The sequence below is a fragment of the Arachis stenosperma genome, chromosome 2, assembly GCF_014773155.1.
Source record: "Arachis stenosperma cultivar V10309 chromosome 2, arast.V10309.gnm1.PFL2, whole genome shotgun sequence".
NCBI lineage: Eukaryota > Viridiplantae > Streptophyta > Magnoliopsida > Fabales > Fabaceae > Arachis > Arachis stenosperma.
In genome coordinates this window covers 43553318-43559337 of record NC_080378.1, presented here as the reverse complement: position 1 = coordinate 43559337, position 6020 = coordinate 43553318, and the positions used below count along the sequence as shown (strand labels likewise).

General features: G+C 39.1%; 1 non-coding gene across 1 annotated transcript; it reads left to right on the top strand.

Moving 5' to 3' along the window:
* Nucleotides 1-1246: 1246 nt before the first annotated feature.
* LOC130964836 (small nucleolar RNA R71) lies at nt 1247-1354 on the top strand. Its single transcript, XR_009080905.1, has one exon. It is a non-coding gene; the product is annotated as a small nucleolar RNA R71 (small nucleolar RNA).
* The last annotated feature ends 4666 nt before the right edge of the window (nt 1355-6020 follow it).

Genomic DNA, 6020 nt, shown 5'->3' with positions numbered 1-6020 from the left:
GAACGCGCGCGTCAGATGCTGCCAGGACGAGTGTTTGGTGCGCCAGGAAGCAAAGTTGGTGCGCCAAGGTTTTGTGTGTGATGCGCCAATTCAATTGCTGCCCTGCCCGCGCCAAGGGCAGGGCAAGGTTCCTTCCTTCACGTCTCGGGTTCGAACCTGGGAGGGTGCAAACACGCTATTTATTTTCTTGATTTCTTGGCACGGTAGTCACCCTTAGTCTTTGACTTCCTCATGGTCCCTTGTTCGAACCTTGTAGCATGCATGGGTAACCTTTTTTCTTGATTTTCTTTCCTCATGGAGCCCGATTCTGCCCTCCACAAGGGCAGGGCAGAGTTTGCTTTCTCTTGGCTCTAAGGCACCATTTTGTGCTCTGCCCTTGGAGTGGGCAGGGCAGAGTTGCTTATTCTTGTTTGGTCACCTAATGTTGCCCTCCTAGAGGGCAGTCTGCCCTTGTGGAGGGCAATGTTGCTTCTTCCTTAGCATGCGGCACGCTCTTTCTTGATTCGGCCACGCTTTCCTTTTCTTGGCTACACTTCTTAGGCCACGCTTTTCATTTTCTTTTCTTTTCTTCACCTACAATAAACCAAAACAACCACTCAAAGTATCACTAAATTCAAGAGGCTTATAAATCAATTAAAATTCAATTAAAATGAGCTCAAACCTCAATGATTAACATTAAATTCATGGTGGTTGCTTGATTTAAAGAAGTTATGCATTTTCACTCCAAATCACTAACTTAGGATGCAAGAAAGTGCATAAATGCTAACAAAACAAGTGAAATTAGCTTGAAAAATGGGTATATGATGACTTGTCATCAACTACGCTTTTAACAACGAATGAGGCTCATATAATAAATAATAGATAATAATTAGGTAGACAAGTTGGTAGCGCTCAATTTCTAGTATGATCATGACGTACCAGAAATTGGGTCGTTACATGGTGCATTTTGCATTCCAGACAGACTTTGAGAAATCAAATTGACTTGTTGAGTCAATATCATGTTCTGAGCCAGAATGGCATTCAGAGTATCAATCTCAAGAACTCCTTTCTTCTGATTTGTCCCATTGTTCACAGGATTCCTTTCAGAAGTGTACATGAATTGGTTATTTGCAACCATTTCAATTAGTTCTTGAGCTTCTGTAGGCGTCTTCTTCAGATGAAGAGATCCTCCAGCAAAGCTATCCAAAGACATCTTGGATAGTTCAGAGAGACCATCATAGAAAATACCTATGATGCTCCATTCAGAAAGCATGTCAGAAGGACATTTTCTGATCAATTGTTTGTATCTTTCCCAAGCTTCATAGAGGGATTCTCCATCCTTCTGTCTGAAGGTTTGGACTTCCACTCTAAGCTTACTCAATTTTTGAGGTGGAAAGAACTTTGCCAAGAAGGCATTGACTAGCTTTTCCCATGAGTCCAGGCTTTCTTTAGGTTGTGAGTCCAACCATGTCCTAGCTCTGTCTCTTATAGCAAAAGGGAATAGCATAAGTTTGTAGACCTCAGGGTCAACCCCATTAGTCTTGACAGTGTCACAGATTTACAAGAATTCAGCCAAAAACTGATGAGGATCTTCCAATGGAAGTCCATGGAACTTGCAATTCTGTTGCATTAGAGAAACTAATTGAGGCTTAAGCTCAAAGTTGTTTGCTCCAATGGCAGGGATAGAGATACTTCTCCCATAGAAGTCAGGAGTAGGTGCAGTAAAGTCACCCATCACCTTCCTTGCATTGTTTGCATTGTTATTATTTTCGGCTGCCATGGGTTCTTCTTCTTTGAAGATTTCTGTTAGGTCCTCTACAGAGAGTTGTGTCTTAGCTTCTCTTAGCTTTCGCTTCAAGGTCCTTTCAGGTTCAGGGTCAGCTTCAATAAGAATGCTTTTGTCTTTGTTCCTGCTCATATGAAAGAGAATAGAACAAGAAAATGTGGAATCCTCTATGTCACAGTATAGAGATTCCTTGAGGTGTCAGAGGAAAAGAAAAATAGAAGAAAGAGGTAGAAAATTCGAACTTATCAAGAAAGATGGAGTTCGAATTATGCATTAAGGAATAGTGTTAGTCCATAAATAGAAGGATGTGAGAGGAGGGAAGGTGATTTTCGAAAATTAAGTAAAAGAATTTGAAAACATTTTGAGAAACATTAATTAATTTTTCGAAAATAAGAGTGGGAAAGAAATCAAGTGATTTTTGAAAAAGATTTTGAAATTAGAAGTCAAAAAGATTTGATTGAAGACTATTTTGAAAAAGATGTGGTTAAGAAGATATGATTGGTTTTAAAAAAATGTGATTGAGAAAATATGATTTGAAAACAATTTTAAAAAGATTTGATTTTAAAAATTAATGACTTGCCTAACAAGAAAAGATATGATTCAAACATTAAACCTTTCTCAACAGAAAAGGCAACATACTTGAAATGTTGAATCAAATCATTAATTGATAGCAAGTATCTTTGAAAAAGGAAAGAAATTGATTTTGAAAACATTTGATTGAAAAGATATGATTTGAAAAAGATTTGATTTTGAAAAACTTTGAAAACTTCAAAAAAAATTGATTTGAAAACAAAATCCTCCCTCTTGTGCCATCCTGGCGTTAAACGCCCAGAATGGTGCACATTCTGGCGTTTAACGACCAATGCACTACCTTTTTGGGCGTTAAACGCCCAACCAGGCACCCTGGCTGGTGTTTAAACGCCAGTCTGTCCTTCTTCACTGGGCGTTTTGAACGCCCAGCTTTTTCTGTGTAATTCCTCTGCTGCATGTTCTGAATCTTCAGTTCCCTGTACCATTGACTTGAAAATAGAACCAAGATCAAATAAACAATGCATGCAAGACACCAAACTTAAAATTAGACACTAGACTCAAACAAGAAACATAAAATATTTTTGGTTTTTATGATTTTGAAAATTTTTTTTTTGGATTTTTCGAAAATTAAGTGGAAAAAGAAAATAAAGGTATCAAAGTTCTTAATGAGAATTCCAGGAATCATGCAATGTTAGTCTAAAGCTTTAGTCTAAAGGAATTAGACATGAATAGCCAAGCTTCAGCAGGACATTGCATTCAAGAGCTAAATTGATGAGAATCAATCAGCTTTGGTGATGATAAGATCATCACCTTGAAACACTAGAATTCATTCTTAAGAACTCTGAAAAATACCTAATCTAAGCAACAAGATGAACCGTCAGTTGTCCATACTCGAACAATCCCCGGCAACGGCGCCAAAAACTTGGTGTGCGAAATTGTGATCACTACTTTTCACAACTCAAATAATCCTTAGTAATGGCCCCAAGAACTTGGTGCTCAATACCATGGCATAAACACAACTTTGCACAACTAACCAGCAAGTGCACTGGGTCGTCCAAGTAATAAACCTTACGCGAGTAAGGGTCGATCCCACGGAGATTGTTGGTATGAAGCAAGCTATGGTCACCTTGTAAATCTTAGTCAGGCAGACTCAAATGGGTATAGTGATATACGAATAAAGCATAAAGATAAAGATAGAGGTACTTATGTAATTCATTGGTAGGAACTTCAGATAAGCGTATGAAGATGCCTTCCCTTCCGTCTCTCTGCTTTCCTACTGTCTTCATCCAATCCTTCTTACTCCTTTCCATGGCAAGCTTATGCAAGGGTTTCACCGTTGTCAGTGGCTACCTCCCATCCTCTCAGTGAAAACGTTCCTATGCTCTGTCACAGCATAGGCTAATCATCTGTCGGTTCTCGGTCAGGCCGGAATAGAATCCAGTGATTCTTTTGCGTCTGTCGCTAACGCCCCGCCTGCTAGGAGTTTGAAGCACGTCACAGTCATTCAATCATTGAATCCTACTCAGAATACCACAGACAAGGTTAGACCTTCCGGATTCTCTTGAATGCCGCCATCAGTTCTAGCCTATACCACGAAGACTCTGATCTCACAGAATGGCTGGCTCGTTTGTCAGGCGAGCACTCGGTTGTCAGGCGATCAACCATGCATCGTGTATCAGGAATCCAAGAGATATTCACCCAATCTAAGGTAGAACGGAGGTGGTTGTAAGTCACACGTTCATAGGTGAGAATGATGATGAGTGTCACGGATCATCACATTCATCAAGTTGAAGAACAAGTGATATCTTGGACAAAGAACAAGCGGAATTGAATAGAAGAACAATAGTAATTGCATTAATACTCGAGGTACAGCAGAGCTCCACACCTTAATCTATGGTGTGTAGAAACTCCACCGTTGAAAATACATAAGAACAAGGTCTAGGCATGGCCGTGAGGCCAGCCTCCCAATGATCTAAGAACTAGATGTCCAAAGATTCTCCAAATACAATAGCAAAAGGTCCTACTTATAGAAAACTAGTAGCCTAAGGTTTACAGAGATGAGTAAATGACATAAAAATCCACTTCCGGGCCCACTTGGTGTGTGCTTGGGCTGAGCAATGAAGCATTTTCGTGTAGAGACTCTTCCTGGAGTTAAACGCCAACTTTTATGCCAGTTTGGGCGTTTAACTCCCATTTTGGTACCAGTTCCGGCGTTTAACGCTGGAATTTCTGAGGGTGACTTTGAACGCCGGTTTGGGCCATCAAATCTTTGGCAAAGTATGAACTATTATATATTGCTAGAAAGCCCAGGATGTCTACTTTCCAACGCCGTTGAGAGCGCGCCAATTGGGCTTCTGTAGCTCCAGAAAATCTACTTCGAGTGCAGGGAGGTCAGAATCCAACAGCATCTACAGTCCTTTTCAGTCTCTGGATCAGATTTTTGCTCAGGTCCCTCAATTTCAGCCAGAAAATACCTGAAATCACAGAAAAACACACAAACTCATAGTAAAGTCCAGAAAAGTGAATTTTAGCTAAAAACTAATAAAAATATACTAAAAACTAACTAGATCATACTAAAAACATACTAAAAACAATGCCAAAAAGCGTACAAATTATCCGCTCATCAATAGTGAAATATTATTGGTAATCTAAAAAATCCCAAAATTGATTCTGGAAGCAAGAAAAAGTAGCAAAAAGAAAAAGAAAAATCTTGCATCCGAAAAAAAAAGTGGCAAAAAATAAAAAGAAAAAAATTATATAGAAAAAAGGCAAGAGAAAAAAGCGAATAACCCTTTTAACCAAAAGGCAAGGGTAAAAGGACCCAAGGCTTTGAGCATAAGGTGGTTAGGAGGGCCCAAAAGAATAAAATCCTGGCCTAAGCGGATCACCTAAGCTGTCCCTAACCATGTGCTTGTGGCGTGAAGGTGTCAAGTGAAAAGCTTGAGACTGAGCAATTAACATCGTGGTCCAAAGTAAAAAAGAGTGTGCTTAAGAACTCTAGACACCTCTATCTAGGGACTTTAGAAAAGCTGAGTCACAATTTGAAAAGGTTCACCCAGTTAAAGTGTCTGCGGCATGAATGTATCCGGTGGTAATACTGGAAAATAAAGTGCTTAGGGTCACGGCCAAGACTCTAAAAGTTGTGTTCAAGAATCAAAAAGAACTTAACTAGGAGAATCAATAATATGATCTGGATTCTAAGTTCCTAAAGATGCCAACCATTCTAAGTTTCAATGGATAGTGAGATGCCAAGACTATTCAAAAGCAAAATGCTACTAAGTCCCGCTCATCTGATTGTAACTGAGCTTCATTTAAAACTTTGAAATTTATTGTATCTTAATCTTCTTTTCTTATCCTACTGTGTTTTTAGTTGCTTGGGGACAAGCAACAGTTTAAGTTTGGTGTTGTGATGAGCGGATGTTTTATATGCTTTTTGGAATCATTTTCATATAGTTTTTAGCATGTTTTATCCTAATATTTTTATAGGTTTTAGTGTTAAATTCACATTTTTGGATGCTACTATGAGTTTCTGTGTTTTTCTACAACTTTAGGTAATTTCTAGCTGAAATTGAGAAACTGGAGCAAAAGGCTAATTCAGAGACAGAGAAAGCATTGCAGATGCTGTCCGGATCTGATCTGCTTGCACTTGGAAGAGCTTTTCTGGAGCTATAGATGTCCAAATGGAGCATTCTCTGTAAGAACCGCAACTAATTAACCGCCTAAT